We start from the raw sequence: 19,516 nt of genomic DNA, 5'->3' as shown, positions 1-19,516 counted from the left end.
TTGTGGTATACTTGTGTGTGGGGGGGAAGTCAAGAATTAATTGACGACTGCCAACCTGCAAGCCTTTTGGTATGAAGATAGCCCTCTTCGGGGATAAGGGTGGACCACCGGATGACCAAAACATGTAGCTAGTTTATTGTTTGAAAGCTCTTGCACTTAAATTTATTTGGAAAGCTTGTACTTCTGTTGCCTTTTGGTAGGCTTGTTAAAGCTGTCTACTAGTCTAGGCTTTGCTTTGATGCATTGCCATGAACAATGCTCTACTTAAAAAAGAAACAGGCATCTACAATAGTATGTTACCATCGCATTTTAAAACAAATCGTGGCTAATTACGCAATACATAAAGCACTAAAAAACGGATTCAGGCTCAAATTGTGGCTAATCAAGCAATACATAAAGTACTAAAAAATAGATTCAGGCTCAAATCTTCAAGATAGTATGTTACCATCGCATTTTAAAACAAATCGTGGCTAATTACGTAATACATAAAGTTTAAAAAAAACAAATTCAGGCTCAAATCTTCAAGATAGAGGAATAAATTTGCTATTTTAAGGAGAATGAAAAAGCACGTAAGAGTATGAGGCCGATCGGATTGTGGATTACGGATCTGGTTTTGGGTAGTTTTTGGAAATGTTTTGGTGTTTAATGTGATTAGCAGCATCAGTGCAGCAGAGAAAATGACTACATGGATGGTGGGCTACACGCGGATCTTATTTTGATATGTATAGGTGGCTATCCAAGATATTGTAACTCCACGATGTAGCGGACTTCACTGGAGAAGTAAGTGGGGATGGTGTCCTAGGGGTTGGGCAAGCTGTCGTCTATGACGTAGACCCACGCGGTAATCTGCTTGTAGGCGTGGTCGATGATGTTGCCGTAGTCGAAGTCTGACACGTCGGCATCGGTGACGTTGTAGAAGAGGCCGCAGAAGTTGCTGCGGTCGTACTGGGCGGTCCAGGGGGCCTGCGACCACTAGAGGGCGCCGACGCCGGACTCGAAGGTGCAGATGACATCGGCGACGCGGGATCCATTGACGATGAGGTAGGACTCAAGGGTTTTGGTCCCCGGATTTTTCACCACCAGTGCGCCCTCCTTCTTGGCCTTGACGTGGCCGTAGAGTGCGTGTTAGTAGGCCTGATTACCATCATCCGTGTTGTCCGCCTCTCATCAAAGAATATTCTGTCGATATTGCCTGGGTAGAACACGTACCAGCTGGTGTCCACTTCAACCTCCACGTCGGCGAGTGACAGGGCCCCGCCGCGCTCGTGTGGACGTAGCCGATGGCGCGGTCGGTGTTGTTGCGGAGGGCGGCAATGGCGCTCGCGTAGGTGGACTGCGCCGCCGCCCTGGCCGTTGGCCACAGCCACGACCCGGTGGGGCACAACATTCCGCAGCCGGCACAGCCAGCCCTATCAGCAGCACCAGATGGCCGATCACCAGGAACATCAGCAGGCCGGCATTGACCATTCTCCCTGGTGGGTGAGTCATCATGCAGATCTTCGTGATCAGCAGAAGAGAATTAGCAACAAAGGCGATATCCAAAGCTTCTGCGAGATGACAGCAAGACGATATTCCTTGAGGGCCAACTAGGCTTAATTATATATCACAAGAGGCTCATCTATTACAATCGGGTCTCCGGATTAACGTCTGTGATTTCTCTACGCCAACAACGTTGACCAAATGGAGTCGCGGCGTTGAAAATTCCGAACGCTTCGGCAACGCAGTTGACAAAATGGATAGCGGCTGCTAGCATTTAAGATTTCAAACTACCGACCATTGCACGTGCATATCCGTAGCGCCGACCAGTGTCGACCCGCCTAGGTCAGGGGGCCAGCGACAGTCATCCCCTTATCTCCTTTTTTACATAGCTGGTCGTGACTTAGACCCTTTTTCCCATTGTCTTATTTTCCTTGCTTCCTTCTTTCCGCCCATCTACCTTTACAAATTACATGGGTAAGAGCTCGACAGTCTTAAAATAAATCATGGTGCACCCTGCATTTTTATACAAAAGCATTGACTTGAGCTTTTTCTCGTACGCCTTTCTCCTTGATTTAAGACTTTTTTACTAGTGCGCAGATCGGTCGCTGTATGCTCACGTAGTGAATCCCGGAAGGTCCCCAAGAACAATAAACTCTATCTTTTTGTACAAATTACAATGTAAAAAGCATGAACGACAAGAGCAAGAGACCAATTGGGTTCAATCTCCCCCCATGCCTTGTGTGAGAGCTTCACAAAGTATGTATTTTATGTATATTTCCATCTTCATGCTCAATAATAGCCCAATTTACAAAAATATGACAAGCTTTTAGCTTTTGAGTTTGCTTTTACAAAAATAGGAGATAAAGCTAATGGACGGTGCCCATAGAGTCTGGCACGCCCAACACAATGTCCAAATAGAAATAACATATCCGTGCGCATAGGCGCATACAAAATAATAATAAATAATCGATGCCTCAATAGACATGACAAAATATAGGCGTGGCGCCTATCAAAATATAATCCATAGGTCGAATACTCGCTAGACTCCAATGCTTTCCTCCGCCACTGCTGCTATCTCTACACATCAACTGAAGCATTCACAATCGTTAGTAAAATAATACAATTAAACCGACAAAAGTGAATACCTAGCAGTCTTCAGCTACATAAATAAATCAACTGGTTAGAAATAAATCCTAACCTTAATTTATTACGAGTGCGCACTCTAAACTCATAAACGTTTATTAATTTAATATGTATTTTGCGGAATCACCCGCTATGGAATCACCCATGTACACACTAAATTAATGAAACGCCCAAAAAGAACAGGCGTCCCCATCAACTTCTCGCACAAAGAATCCACTTTGTGTATGAGCCTCGGTCATCAAAGTTTACAGAATTCACCGTAAAACCTCACGGAATCCACCATGGCATGGAATCCACCGTGGAATATGCCTCCTGGCATCATACCCCTGCGGTGGGATAGTAATTGACCTCAATTGCTATTAGCTCAATGTGGAGCTAACAGAGTGGGAAAAGCATTTAAGTCTCTAGCGTGCATCCATTGTGCTTCCTCTACAAGATGGTTCTTAAATTTAACTAGATATCTAGAATACTTTCGGCCAGTTCTAGTGGTCATAAAGTCAATGTCTATGATAGCTTCTGGTTCAAGTATTTCAGTCTCTTCCTCTAATAAAGGTGGGTTTTCATAAACAGGGTGGACAGGTAATTGGCCTCTAAATGGTCTCAATAAACTAATGTGAAATGTGTTTTGAATTTTCCAATGAGATGGTAATTCTAACTTGAATGCATTATCATTAATTTTATGAATGATTCTAAATGGTCCATAGAATCTAGGAGCTAGTTTGACAACTGGATGTCTATCTACACTTTGCAGTCTACGTTTTTCTATTCTCAACCAAACATAATCATCAACTTTGAAATTCATGGCTTGTCTTTTCTTATTAGCTTGTTTGGTACATGATTGCTGGGCTTTAGCAATCATATCTTTAACTTCATCAAATATACTGTTATGCATATTAGCAATATCATCGGCACTCTGAATTCTATTAGACAAAGATGCAACAGGTGTAGATAATCTATATCCATAAATGACTTCAAACGGTGCTTTCTTGGTAGATGTGTGCGGTGTATTATTATATGCAAACTGTAATAAATGCAAATGAGTGTCCCATGTCTGAGGTTTAGAGATAGTATATGCACATAAAAGATCTAAAATGGTGCTGTTTGTGGCTTCTGTTTATCCATTAGTTTCTGGATGAAATGCAGATGAGAAATCAATCTTTGTGCCTAGATTAGCAAACAGGGTAATCCAAAAATTGTTACAAAATCTAGAATCACGATCTGAAATGATAACTTTTGGCAATCCATGGTTAGTAAAAACAGTTTTCAAAAATAACTGTGCTGCTTGTGATGCTGTTAAAGTTTTCTTACATGGAATGAAATATGCTTGTTTACTAAATCTATCTACAACTGTCCAAATCATATCATGGTTAGATTTAGTATTTGGTAAACCAGTAATGAAATCCATAGAAATTTGTTCCCAAGGTTTAGATGGAATAGACAAAGGCATAAGTAATCCATACTGTTTACCATGATGTCTCTTAACTCTTTAACAAATCAAACATTCAGAAACAAAGTTAGATACATCTGCATCCATATGCGGCCAATAAAAATCTTCAGTTAACATACGTAATGTAGATATGATACCTCTATGACCTTGATATGGGAGACAATGAATTTCATTTAAAACAAAAGATCGAAATGGAATAGTAACACACAATCTCTTTTCATAAAACATAAATCCATCATTATATGACAATGAATCAACACGAATGAAATTATTTTGAACTAATTTATTCCAATCAGAATGAAAAGTAATATCCTGGTGATATGTATCTTTCATACCAATCAAAGAATCAAAAGATATGACAGAAATATTATGAATGGCAGGTCTTCTACTCAATGCATCAGCCACTACATTTTCTTTTCCAGGTTGGTATTGAATGATAGGATGAAAACTTTGAATGAAGGAAGCCCATTTGATATGGCAGTCAGAGATTTGAGGTTGGCTAAGTAAATGTCTAATACTTTGCTGATCGGTCTTTATCATAAATTCTGAACCCATTAAGTAGTGTTTCCACTGTCTTAATGCTTGTATAACTGCTAATAGTTCTTTGTCATATGTGGAATATTTCAGCTCAAAAGGTTTCAGCTTACAACTAGAATATGCTATAGGATGATTGTCTTGCATAAGTACGGCTCCTATTCCTGATCCACTAGCATCGGTCACTACTAGAAAGAATGGTCTATTAAAGTCAGGCAACTGTAGAACAGGGGCATTGGTTAATGCATGTTTTAGTAAGTCAAAGGATTTCTGTTGATTTTTGGTCCATTTATAAACAATTCCTTTCTTCAGAAGTTTGGTTAATGGTAAAGCAAGTAATGAAAAATTACGTACAAACTTCCTATAGAAACTAGCAAGACCAAGGAATGAGCGTAACTCATGCACGTTTTTAGGAACAGGCCAATTCAATATTGCATCAATTTTCTTAGGATCAACTTTAATTCCATCAGATGATACAATATGACCTAAATACTCAATTTCTATCTTAAAGAATTCACTCTTTTCAGGATTTGCATACAGTTGATTTTCTTTCAATAACTGAAAAACTAATGACAAATGCTCATAATGTTCTTTCTCATTTTGACTAAACACCAAAATATCATCAAAGAAAACAATTACACAATACTAATATTTCAAAAAGATACGGTTCATCATTCTACTAAAGGTAGCAGGTGCATTAGTCAATCCGAATGGCATGACTAAAAATTTGTAATGACCAAACTGTGTTCTGAATGCAGTCTTAAATATGTCAGACTTATCTAGCCTCACCTGATGATAACCAGACTTAAGGTCAATTTTACTAAATATAGAATATCCTTGCTGTTTGTCCATAAGGTCATCAACTCTAGGAATAGGATACCTATTCTTTACAGTGATCTTATTTAAAGCTCGGTAGTCAATACACATACGATAGGTATTATTCTTTTTCTTGACTAACAATACAGGTGCACTGAATGGAGAACTGCTAGGTCGAATCAAACCTCTATTTAGTAATTCCTCAACTTGACTCTGGATTTCTTTTTGCTCTATCTGGTTGTGCCTATATGGTGCTTTGCAAGGTGGTTGTGTGCCAGGGATCAAATCTATCTTATGGTCTTCTGGACGTGAAGGAGGTAAACCTGGTGGTAGGTCTTCTGCAAAACAGTCCTTAAAATATGCAAAAAATTCCTTATGCCTAAGGTGCATATGATTTTCCTTTACTTGCTATTCATTCACCCAAATGAGATATGATTTACTAGTATTGCGTAATGCACGTTTAGCTTGAGTATGCGAAAGCAGTGGAAAAACATTAGATGCATGCATACCATATAATATAATAGATTTTTCTTAAAAATTAATATTCATTGTGTGTGTGGAATAATCTATATCTGGGTTATGCTAATGTCGCCAAGGCATTCCTAAAATAATGTCACTCGACTGTAATGGAACAACTAAGAAATTTCTTCTTTCAGTGTATGAACCAATTTGAATCTCTAAGTCTTACACTTCTTGTGTACCATTATACCTAGTGCCCAAAAATGCAGCTTTTATGCGATAATGCGTAGGTACAGTCTGTAATTTCAATTCCTTTACCAATTTTGCTGAAATAAAATCATGAGTACTACCGTCATCATGCAAAATAGTCTTTTCCTTTCCATGCACCAAACATTTCATAGTCAATAATGAATGTGGAGTAGGCATACCTGGTAAAGTATCCGAAGGTGTAGTACTAGTGTCATCCTCATCTTCAGTGAAATCAGGCATATCTTCATGTTCGTCTTCGTCCATGGCTCCAAGATAGTTGATATGAACTGATGGCTTCTTTGAATGACAATTTGCTGCGAGATGTCCACGCTGGTGGCATTTATAGCATACTATTGGCTTGGCTTTGGTTACATTATTTGCAATGGCGGGAAGTCTAGGTACATTTGGATTTGGCTGTGGAATAGGCTTAGGATGTGGATTGACATTGGATGGTAATGCAGGTGGTTTAGCCCAATTCTTGCGGAAAGATGATGAAGAGAAACGACCTGGATTAAATCTTCTAAAATTGAAATTGAATTGTTTAGATCCATAATTACCATTGGCTTGGAGTTGCTGTGATCGTATGTCTCTACCTTGTAGCTTATCTTCAGTGTCGTGAGCTAAGGAAATGACGTCTTCAAGGGTAGCAGGCTTGAACATGTTCACTTCAGCGTAGTAATGTCCAAGAAGTCCAGACATATACTTTCGCTTATGTGTCGTCTCTGGTACGTCTTCAAGCATGCGTAGCTATAGGAGTGCATTCCAAAAACGCTATGTATACTGAGGAATAGGCTCACGATCCCATTGCTGGAGTAGATCCCATTGCTTGATAGCCTTCTCATGAAATTGCGGTGGAAGGAAATTCTACATGAACTTCTTCTTGAAATCTTCCCAAGTAGCAGGACATTCTATGCTCTTGCGTACTACAGTCCACCAAAGTGATGCTCAGTCTACCAAATGATTAGTAACACACTTGATTTTATCTTTTTCTGGATAGGTTTCCTCATGGAAATAGTCATCAAACTGGCTAATGAATGATAAAACAGTCTTTCCTTCTCGTATGCCATTGAAAGTACGAAATTTGAAACTTCGTTTACTTATCTTTGATTCCTTGCGAATGGTTTGAGCTTCAAGAGTGGTGTCGATGGTACGTCAAATCAAATCTTCAGCTTGAGGTTCTTCTTTGTCGGTAGACGCTCTTTGTAATTTTGCCAATTGCGCTTGCAATGCTTGCCTAGCCTTTCGTTCTTCTTCCAATTGCATTATGATTAAGTCCAGCTTTTGCTCCATCGTAGGCTCAGGTAGGTCGTCTTCAGCCATAGGATCATCCATATGTGGTTCCGTCATCCTGTAAAACTCAAAAGACCTTTCTCACTCAAAATCAGGTTAGCGGGATGAGCGTAGCTCAAATTCGGGGTTACAAGGCTTATGTATTTTTGGGTATTTCTTTCTCAATCTTCAGAAAATCTGCGATTTTTCCTTCTTCGTATGCTGAAAATACTTCAGCAAACCTGCGTATGGGTAGAATACCTTCCAACGAACAACTTTGCAGTTCGGAGTTTTTGCACAGGAATAGCCCTTCTAGGAGTTTTGAGCACAAGTCAGTTCTGACTCCAGTTGACTAGTCTAACTTGCAGAGTTGCAGACTTAGGTGACTTACAGAGTTGCAGACTTGCAGAGCTTAGTCGACTTAGTGAACTTACAGAACTTGATCACAGTTGACTTGCAGAATTTGATCTCTGAGGCGCGGGACCTGGAGTTTGATGACTTGCAGGAGATGACTTGTCTTGTCTGACTTGAGTAGTTTAGCTTGGCTTAATGGATTAAGCTTGAAAAAGCTTAATCGTCTAATTTCGTGGAGGGGCCGTTTTTCTCAGGCGGCGAAAAACGCGGGCAGATCCTGATATACCACGATGATAAATTGAAGCTTTGAAGCTTCTTTAAAGCTTAACTAAACTTCTCAAGCTTTAATGGTTGAAGATTTGAAATATTAAATTTTGGTATTTATCACTTATCTCTCTCTGTTTGACGACTTGATGATGGAGATGAGAGAGTGGTCCTCCGCCTGTATTGCCTGGTCCTTCGCGATCTGATAACAGAAACAGGGCTTCTTGATCGCCAGAAGTCTGCCTGTATCGACGGTTCGCTACAAGATTGACCGTAGAGCCCGATCGTTCCAGGAGCTCCGCCTTCGCACGAGATGGGTAGCGATTGGAGGCTCTTGATCTCAACTCCGCTCTGATACCGCTGGTGTGCAGATCGGTCGTTATATGCTCACGTAGTGAATCTCGGAAGGCCCCCAAGAACAATGAACTCTATCTTTTTGCACAAATTACAATGTAAAAAGCATGAACGACAAGAGCAAGAGACCAATTGGGTTCAATCTCCCCCCATGCCTTGTGTGAGAGCTTCACAAAGCATGTATTTTATGTATATTTCCATCTTCATGCTCAATAATAGCCCAATTTACAAAAATATGACAAGCTTTTAGCTTTTGAGTTTGCTTTTACAAGAATAGGAGATAAAGCTAATGGACGGTGTCCATAGAGTCTGGCACGCCCAACACAATGTCCAAATAGAAATAACATATCCGTGCGCATAGGCGCATACAAAATAATAATAAATAATCGATGCCTCAATAGACATGACAAAATATAGGCGTGGCGTCTATCAAAATATAATCCATAGGTCGAATACTCGCTAGACTCCAATGCTTTCCTCCACCACTGCTGCTATCTCTACACATCAACTGAAGTATTCATAATCGTTAGTAAAATAATACAATTAAACCGACAAAAGTGAATACCTAGCAGTCTTCAGCTACATAAATAAATCAACTGGTTAGAAATAAATCCTAACCTTAATTTATTACGAGTGCGCACTCTAAACTCATAAACGTTTATTAATTTAATATGTATTTTGCGGAATCACCCGCTATGGAATCACCCATGTACACACTAAATTAATGAAACGCCCGAAAATGACAGGCGTCCCAATCAACTTCTCGCACAAAGAATCCACTTTGTGTATGAGCCTCGGTCATCAAAGTTTACGGAATCCACCATAAAACCTCACGGAATCTACCATGGCATGGAATCCACCGTGGAATATGCCTCCTGGCATCATCTACACTTCTTGTGTTTCCAAATTCTTCTTGGCACGCCTTTGTCTTCTATTTCACTTTTGCCTTGGCCTTGTCTTCTGCTTTAGACTTTTTGGCTTTTCCATCTTGTTCGTTTGTGGGTTAACATTACCCCCTCTTAGATAAGTGCCAATCCCATGGCACTCACCGTCCTAGGTAGCAAACTTTGGCATGCACGGAAGACGTGGGTGGCAAGGATATCTTTGGTTGCCTTGGAGGAGTTCTTGTGGTGGGGCGGATGAAGGTCGTTGGGGCTACGTTATTGACATGGGTGGCTAGTGGTCGGGTTGTTGGAGTTGGGGGTAGGGCTGTTTGTTGTTGAGAATTGTGCTGGGGACTGGCACAGGTGATGGTTTGTGGGGATTCTACATAGGATGACTCTTTGGTGGGTTTGCATGATGGGAATGATCAAGAGGTTAGAATTGACTAATAATGAAGAGCTGATGATGCATTTGATGGAGTCTCCAGTACCTGTGATTAAAAACCTCACATATGTGGTCTCTCCTTGGGGATATTGCTAGTCTTTTCATCGTGCACAAGATATAGTTTGATTAGTTTGCGAGACAAGTGGAACTCTAAGTAAGCTGAGAGTATTGTCTTGCACTTGAGGACCCAAACTGTGTATATATTGTGGCGCAAATATTATGTGAGTACACGTGCATACTTAGATATTATGTAGTTAGAAGACCACTGGTTCAGTTCCTCATAGCAATGTGTGGATGAAGCAAGGGTTGAGTTTGGTGGACAAAGTTATGATTGTTGAGGAATAGTACACATGAAGGCATTGAGACTTTATTTGTATTGTGACAGTACAATGGAGCGTAATTGAGCCCATCGACACCTTGCTTTTGGTAGCTGGTCACTACTTATACTGCTTGACGAGTGCAGGGTACTTTCCATGGCTGTTTGTGCATTGCTTACCACGAGCGATTGCAATGGTGCTGAGGTGGAGTGCAAACAAGGAATCGTACAAATGGGTCAGGGTGACAAGTCTAACCATAGGCGAGACAAGCTCCCTAGGTAGTATGTCCTGCCCTTGATGTGCCCTAAACGATTGTGGGGGGATGTGTAAAGGGCTAGGGGACTAGGGATGGAGCCAGCCGACCAAGGTCACTGGACGCACCTAATTTGAGGACCCTACCCTTAGGTGTTGTGATGTGATTATGAGTGTTTTTTCTTTCTTTTCTCTTCTTTTCTTTTGTTTTTCTTTTCCTTCTCCTTCTTCTCTTTTTTTTTTTGAATTATAACAAGAATACAACCATTGCAATATATTGAGGCTATCCGCCTTTCCTTTTTTGGATTAAGAAATGTTGATATTCAAGGTTGTGAAGATGTATACTACACCCATGATTGTGTTACTAGCCTCGTTGCGAGGGGAACATTTGTTGAGATGAGGAGATACACATGAGATTTTCTATGACCTCTTTATCATTGAATGTCGGTACAATTGAGGTTTTAACTACCGTGAGCCAGGTGTAGAGTTTAGAATTTAGAATCACATTTAATTGGGCCCAAGTGGTCCTTTTATCCTCAAACATGTATTATTCATTTTGTCTCTTATGCAAAAAATATTGCTGTGTAGTGTGTTGTTATATTGATCCTTTGTATTTGTGTTTCCTCAAGATGAGTTAGTCTTTCGTTGTTCACAAATAAAATACCATGGTGTAATAATAAAAGATCACTAAAAGTATGCATGGATTGCTTTTTGCTCAGGTGATTGCCTTTTGTGATTCTTTACTATTGTGAGAGGCAAGTTCCCACCAATGCACTTATCTTTTTTTAGTGTCTAACTATTTAGATATCTAAATATCTAGTTGATTAGCTACGATTAGGTGTGTATTCAAGTATTTATAAATCAGGTCTAGTCTATGCAAAGAAAACAAAAAAAAGCTTTAGCCAATGATCTCGAGAAAATTCTACATGAAGTCACTCGTAAGATTAGACAATCTCAAATAAGGTGTAGTGCTCCAAATTGATAAAGGAGGACTAAAATCCATTGATCAACATCCCAAAATCAAACTAGTTTAAGATACTATGCTAAGCTATGGAGGTACCATAAGGTGTCCGAACATAGAGGTCATACTACGTCATGAATAGTTTATTAAGACCAACAATATAACTTCCGATTAAAATGCATCATAACACAATGAAGGAAAAACCTGGGTAATTTGGCTCGATGCGACGTTGCTTGCACATGCAACCTCTTGTCCCACTCATGTTTTTCTTTGCTGTGGGGGCATCAATATCGTCCACAAACTGTACAACTTGTTGCACGTCTTGCTCCTTATGCTCTTTGACCAGTCTTGAAGTCGTGAGCCCATCGATTCTTTCTGCAAGATGCTTTGCTCGAGCTTGAAGGTAAATCTTCTCGTGAGTTATGGGAGAAGGGATGCAGGATCATATGAGTTTGGCATTGTTGGCATTGGAATGATGAGTTTGCGGTAGGGAATGAGGCTTGAGTGTATAAGTTGAGGAGCAGATGATGTGGAAGTAATCGATGATGAGCTGTGATCAGAAGCGGTGTTTGCTGAATGTGCAATGCGAGATGAAGGTAATCAGGAGCTGTTGGACGTGCTGTTGGTGGTGATCCCAACGCTTCTTCAATTCGGTTCAGGATGGCGTGGACTTCTTTGAAAGTAGATGGCGGCCCCCGTTAGCTAGATAGCTGGGGAAATTTTCATGGTTAATCATAGTTAACGTCTTTATTATACTTAGCCCTTACTCGTGTGTGTGAGTGACATTACAACATTTTGGCCAACCATGGCCATTGACGGTACTTGATGTAAAAGTTTCCTAAATAGATGAAAATTTGTACAAAACCAATATATGCTATATAGCACAATGTATGTAAACAGACCATAGAAGCCCTTAGCTATAGAAATGATCATTATTTTTTGTACCAAAGGAAAAGAACACATGCATAGCACTTGTAGTAGTGCAAATAGAGCTCGAAATGAACTTCAACAAAAAATTTGATCATCTAAGGGCTATGGCCATTCTCATAGTATTTTTATACCTTTGAATGCTCATCAAATCTCATCCCAATAGGAGAGAATTAAGTTTTTGGTTACAAGAATGTACACACACCTTGGAGAAGAAGATACTTGAGAGAACAAAATAGAAAAAGTATTGAGTTATATGAATATAGAAGCTTTACAATCCTAAGTATACCCTAGAGCACATAGGTATATATGTAAGGCCAAAGAAAAAAACCTCTTAGAGAGGGAAAAAAGCACCCGATATGTCCTGAGTGTGTTCATATACATCACTACTACCGTATTGTATAAAAGGATCCTCACTTCCACTTGGTGTAGTCTATTGCCTTCAAAAGTATCTCACTAGTTGAAATGCTTTGCAAAGTTAGAATGGAATTGCATATACATTTACTAGTTCTATTGCCTTCAAAGACATTTCATTGTTTGAAATTCTCACTTGTGATGAAAAATTAGATTCCAATTGTACGTGAATTTAGATACAATTATTTACTAACCAAAAGATAAAAGTAACACTAATATAGTATGTAGTTGCATTGATGATGAGTTTTGTTATTGAGTGACTCAATATTCGAGAGGGATCAAACCTTCCATACCATTGCATGTGAGTTGCAATAATGCAACATTGCCACACATAATGGTTACTTTGTATTTGTTGCATAGCCAAGGTATTCCTTGGTTCATCGTACAACCTAATCATTAGCTTAGACCCATCCAAACCAACCATTGACATTTGAAATACCAAACCAAGGAAGTATATACCACAAGAAAATGAGCTTCTCTCAATAAAAAGAAGTTTGAGGTCAATTCAAGAATTCAAAATTTCAACCTAGTTCAATAAGGGCATGAGCATTTTAATATCTTCTTTTTCTTAATTAGAAAATTTATCCTAGTAACAAGTACACCTAAATAAGTCCACTTTCAACATTCTCTTGGGTGGACCACTTGTTATTGGTTCTAAATGCTCTTCGAATGATTCTAGTTAAGACCTCTTGGCAAAGTCAAAAGGATCTTCAAAAGGTTAGGCATAATCTTTTCCATAATAAGATGGTACACCCTATAATGACAAGCAAAAATTGTCTCTCTCATTTGATTCCTTATATCAATATTTGGCTATGTCATCCATCTAAAAAGCCAACACTACTTCATCGTACAACCTAATCATTAGCTTAGACTCATCCAAACCAACCATTGACATTTGAAATACCAAACCAAGGAAGTATATACCACAAGAAAATGAGCTTCTCTCAATAAAAAGAAGTTTGAGGTCAATTCAAGAATTCAAAATTTCAACCTTCAATAAGGGCATGAACATTTTAATATCTTCTTTTTCTTAATTAGAAAATTTATCCTAGTAACAAGTACACCTAAATAAGTCCACTTTCGACATTCTCTTGGGTGGACCACTTGTTATTGGTTCTAAATGCTCTTCGAATGATTCTAGTTAAGACCTCTGGGCAAAGTCAAAAGGATCTTCAAAAGGTTAGGCATAATCTTTTCCATAATAGGATGATACACCCTATAATGACACGCAAAAATTGTAACTCTCTCATTTGATTCCTTATATCAATATTTGGCTATGTCATCCATCTAAAAAGCCAACATTACTTCATGTAGGGCTCAAAATAAAGAAACAATATTTCTATTATCAACATGTAAAACTTGTGGTCATGTAGTATAACTAGCTGTAGGGAGGATAATCTAAGTTCAAATGAATGAGGTCCACAAAAAACTAATAGATGAAACAATCGATCAAACTAATAGATGAAACATTGTATCCTCAAACTCATAGATGAAACAATCAATCAAAAAAGTTCACTAGTGTATGCTTTCCATATTTAATGATCCCTTGGAAGGCTAGAAGGATCCCAAGTCATGAAACCTCCTAAAAATTCTTGACGGAAAGAAAAGTGGCTCTCGCTTAACTAGTTTCTTTTTCAAGGTATGGAAATGGCCTTTACTTAGGAAGAGGGACCAATTCTATTATGGATGCCACTTTCATGTGTTTTCCCTCTCTCTTCCTCAAACTATCACTCACCTAGCTAGCTCATACCCTTATTTTGGATCAACTAGTTCTCTTCTCTCAATCCCATGAAAAGAGAGAGCTAAATGATTTAAGAATGGATGTAATGACATGACCACATTCATCTACACTTGTTGTGGATTAATATATTGCATAGTTTTTTAACAAGCTCCACAATTTGAGTGTGGATCCTCTCAATCCGCTGTTGTTCTCTCCTTTACTCCAACTATTGTTGCCACTCCAATGTCAAGAGAGGAGGAGGAGGAGGAGGAGGAGGAGGAGGAGGAGGATGGAAAATAGAGCTTCTTCCAATAAGTCTCTCACTCTCAATCTCTCTCAGTCTCTCCTTCAATCACTCACTCTCATACACTCATCTTCTTGCTATTTGCATAATAAGATGGGAAGAAGTAAAAGAAGAGGAAGAATGATGAGCAGCTTCTCTTCCTTGAGTCTCTTACTTGCTCCCTTCCCCTTTTTATCTCAAGCTATTGTGAAGCAAGCAAAAAAATAGAGAAGAAGAGACTCTCAATAGATTTTTGCGTACACAAGAAGAAGCTCTTTATTCATTGTTACATATTATATACATTAGGTTTAGTGTTTCACTTTAGAGTTTTCCAATCTCTACCCTTTTCCACTTGTGAACTGGTCCTTCTTTCTTGTCCACTTACAATGCCCAATCTTTTAGACTAGGTCTTCATGGCTTACTCACAAGATATTGAGATGCATGCACATAATTTTTATGTTTACCTAGGATATCTAGTCACAAAAAATGAAGAGAGACACAAAATTTAAGAGATGTTGAGACCTAAAATATATCCAAAAGTTATTTTGCTAGCGCTCTACACCTTGTCTCATCTCTTCTTGCTACTTTTAGCCATAGATCACATCATCTACTATTTATGAAAACACTAATTTTGATTGTTTTTTAATTAGGTTGACATTTGTTCCCTTCTAGATAAGTGTTAGTACCTTGGCACTCTTTGTTAAAGATAGTGTGTTCGCACTCTCATCATAGATGTAGAATATAGGGGCTTGAGTTGCAAGGTTGCAAAGGGTGTTACAAATGATGAGGATTGATATGGATGTGGATGAGAAATGCAATTGGCCTTACTCTTAGATGGGATTTGAATTGTTGGATTTTTGTTAAGGAAATTGAGAATTGTAGGTCCTATATTTGGTATGCATGACTGGTTATCCTTCCCTATTGGTTAGAACTTGATGTGTTACGATGGATGAACTTCAAGGTGTAGAAGGTTGAAGGCTCGTAGTAGAGCTAGAGGTGATGTCTCTAGGAACTTTTGTATTGGAAATACAAACCTCATGTGCATTCACTTCCTATTGGGAGTGCTACTGTTCTTTTCTGTGCATGAGATATATTTTATTGGATTGAGGGATGGGCCAAAATTCCATGAATCCTAGAGTGTTGTTCCACACTTCAGGACCCAACTTTTGTATAGGTAATGATGTAATTGTCATGTGAATACACATTCTTACATAGGTTTGTGTCAAGCTAGAACACAACTTCACTAGAGTTCTTGTTGTTGCTCGTAATCAATGTAGGAATGGAATTCCATTGGTTAGGGAAGAGGAAAAGTTTTTGCTCCTAAGGAAAAGGATTCTGTGAAGAAATCATAGGGAGACATATAAAGTGGAAGATATAAACTTTGAGTCTAATCTAAGTAGTTCTTGAAGGACACGGTCTCCATTAGACTGACTACTAGCTTAAATGGCTGAGTGATATCCTTTTCTACCTTGATTTCAAAAAGTTTGATCTTTTGGCATTATAATGAATGGGGTATAGAGAAAATAAGTGCAAGTGATTGAGGGTGATAGCTCTAATCATAGGTAAGTTGAGACTCCCTAGGTAAGTCCTGCCCTTAATGTTTCCTCGAGTGTCTATACAATAAGCTAGAAAGAGGGACTAAGGGGTTAGAGATGGACCCAACCAACCAAGGCTACAGTGCATCTCTAACTTGGGAAACCTTAAGTGTCAGGCTTGCGAGTGCTTATTGATTTTTCAATTTCTCTTTCCTCCCTTGTTTTGTCTTTGGGTGATGTTATACAATCATCATACATCAAGCTCTTAGCCTTGCATCTCTAATCTAATCATCTACCTACCAAAAGCACAAATCATGATTTCCTCTAATTCTTCAAATCTAATAATGTGCCTACCAAAAACACAAACATGTTAAATCCCCTATTATCTACGTAGCACAAAATGGCCCACACTACAGGTTCACAAGTGCAAAAAGTCATGACTATGCAATGAATAATAAAAAAACAATCCACAAAAAAAAACAATCCACCTATTTAAATCAACTAAATAAATTAATAACCATAAGATTATAGACACACTACAACACATTGGGCCTATAGGAAGGTCTTTACTGATGCTTATAGTCTATTAAAAAACCCCTTGTTGTTGCTATTAGTATCACCATGAAAGCATAGCTATCAATATTTCTATTAGCGTTACTATATAGCAACATTTATACTGATGATTGTAGTAAGATTAGTGATGAAATATCAAGGATTGCAAGGGGGGAAAGTTTTGGGTGGCAAGGCATTACAACCTACCCCCCTTCTAGCCTTGTTGGGCTAAGAACCATATAAAATAATTGTTGTTTGCCCTTCGTTACATGATATTGCACATTTGTATGAACACAATCTATTTTATATTAAAACATACACACAATAACATAGCTTGACATAACTAAATTTTGAATGAAAAAAACCATATTGATAAAACAATATCCTTTTTTACATTATAATTGGAAAACCATTTTACAAAAGGCCCAACTTTGGCTTATATATAATATTTGAGACTGAAAACTACTAAATCCTAATGTGCATGCCTTATGGATCCACGAGTGAGCACAATTTTTTGCTCATGCCCATGCACCTCCATCTACAAAATAAGGCAAAAAAATCAAATAAAATAATAGATATTATATTAAAGTGCTTAAGACTAGAAACCTTGAAAAAGACCAAATAAAAAACTATATGTTATGCCATATTAAATAAACAGAAATCAAATATCAATTTTGAAAACTCATGTTTATTGTTGTCCTCTTTCTTTTTCTCTCCCTTGTTGTTGCCCCTTCGTGTATCTACATATGCAAAAAATAGTGAGATAATTAAGATTTTGACAAACAACAAACTCATGTTTATTGCTATCCTCTTTCTTTTTCTCTCCCTTGTTGTTGCCCCTTCGTGTATCTATATACACAAAAAATAGTGAGATAAGTAAGATTTTGATTATAGAGGGAGCTCACGCTCAACCGCCAAGACCCACGGACCGCTTATTGTTTCAATCGTTTCAAGCGAGTTCTAATGGCTATCTCTCACCTAGCTGATGCGCCGTTCGTCGATCCTACGAGTGTAGTGGGCTTACCTTGATGCCGATATGAGTTGCCTCTTCTCTCGCACACACCGGTAGCTCCATGATCCTAGATGCTAGCTCAAGCATCCTCAAGCCTCCTCCATCTACAAGCTCCATCCACCATAGCCGCACACGCGAGAAAAGAGAAGAGAAGAAGAGAAGAGGAGATGGTGAAGAGCTTCACCCTCTTGATCCCTCACGCCCACACACTCACTCTCTCACACTCCCTCTCTCAAGAGCACACACAAGAAAAGAGAAGAAAAGAAGAGAAGAAGAAGAGAACTCTTGTTAGCCACACACCAAAGAATGAGCTTCCATTCACTTTTTGAACTTTATATACAAGCCCTAAAATCCCATGGGTACCCATCCCTTTTTTACATGATCGGCCATTGTGGCAAGGTCCTTTCTCTATTTCCTCTTCTAGCCTTATGCCTCTAGTGTACACCCGTCTAATAATTTACAATTGGCACAAGAGGGAGCCTGATGCTCTTTTACACGAGTTTTTGGAGTTTTTTTAGGTGCCTTTCATTTAAAATTACGCTTTTGGCCCGAGCTTAGCTTTAGAGGCTGTCTGCGTGTCTTTGCACTTTTTTCATTCTTTTTTTACTTTTTCATTCATTTTTCCGCCTTCTTGACTTGGGGTTAACATTACCCCTCTCCGAGATGAGTGCCAGTCCCATGGCACTTTTGGCTGTTGTTGGGGGTTAATAGGCAGTTGGCAAAGTAGTCGTGTGAGGGTAGGGCCACATGTAAACTTGGGTGTATGTGGAAGCTTGTTAATGATGTTTGTTGGAGAAGCCCAATGGATAGCAAGTGGATGATAGGGGCCTCTGAAGTCGATGGTTTGTCACCTTTGTGATGCCTAAAAGGAAAAGGTGCGGTGCTCTACCTAAGGGGGGTGTCTACCTTATTGTGTAGTGCATTGTGCTCGTGCTTGTGGAATGGGAAGTTGGGTCTAACCACAAGCTAGCCTGGGTGATGTCTCGCACTTGAGGACCCCATTCGTGCAAAGGGAGGTGCAGTGCAAGTAGCTTAGGGTGACAGGTCTAACCATAGGCAAGTGCTACCTCCCTAGGTATGTCCTGCCTTTGATGGGCCCTAAGCGTGAAGTGGGGGAGCAAAAAGGGTTAGGGGGTTAGGAGCGAAGCCAGCCGACCGAAGCCTCCAGGCACGCCTAACTTGAGGATCCCTAGGTGCAGTGATCGTGCTTTATGTGGTGCTAAGTGCTTCTGCAAGTGAGTTATTTTTTCCATTCCATGTGTAATGTTCTTCTTGCTTTTCCTTTCATGCTTTTCTTTTTATTTCTTTCTTCTCTTTTTTTTAAAAAAATAATAATAATAGTACTACACTAGTAGAATGATAGCCAGTGCCTAACTCTCATCGTCTAAATTAGGTGGAGAAGGGGGTCAGATGGATTTGCTAAAAAATTGATAGCTTTGCATGTATCCTTTCAGATTCATGCGGATGTGGATGGAGATGGTGGAGAGGAAAGGATGATTGCATCTAGTGAACTGGCTGTCGTTCATGTCTTTCAGGAGAGCTAGGAAAAAAGAGGGGAGGAGGCTAGCCCTCATCATCAGATGCACCATGGCACAGCTGTCGATGGCGTTAGGGTCAAAAAAGAGGGAAGACAAGCCACGTTCTTGTGGAGTCGGGTCCTACTTAAGTAATAATTTAAGTAACCTAAGATAATTACATGTAGTTACGAAAGCTAGATCGAGGCATGAAGAGAAATCCACGAGAAAACGCGTCATGGAGTCATCTAAGCTTTCCGAGTTGAAGAGGAGGGCATGTTCGAAGGAGACAACATTAGAGTTATGGATGATAGGAAAATCATAACGCCCATGGA

At 39.3% G+C, this 19,516-nt stretch overlaps 1 pseudogene; it reads right to left on the bottom strand.

Moving 5' to 3' along the window:
• Window positions 1-732: 732 nt before the first annotated feature.
• The window catches only part of LOC148024558 (uncharacterized), a 40,736-nt pseudogene continuing 21,952 nt past the window's right edge, over window positions 733-19,516 (bottom strand).

This window comes from Lygodium microphyllum, chromosome 15 (genome assembly GCF_053477565.2).
Source record: "Lygodium microphyllum isolate KBCC chromosome 15, Lygodium_microphyllum_v1.1.10, whole genome shotgun sequence".
NCBI lineage: Eukaryota > Viridiplantae > Streptophyta > Polypodiopsida > Schizaeales > Lygodiaceae > Lygodium > Lygodium microphyllum.
This window is presented reverse-complemented; position numbering and strand designations above follow the sequence as displayed.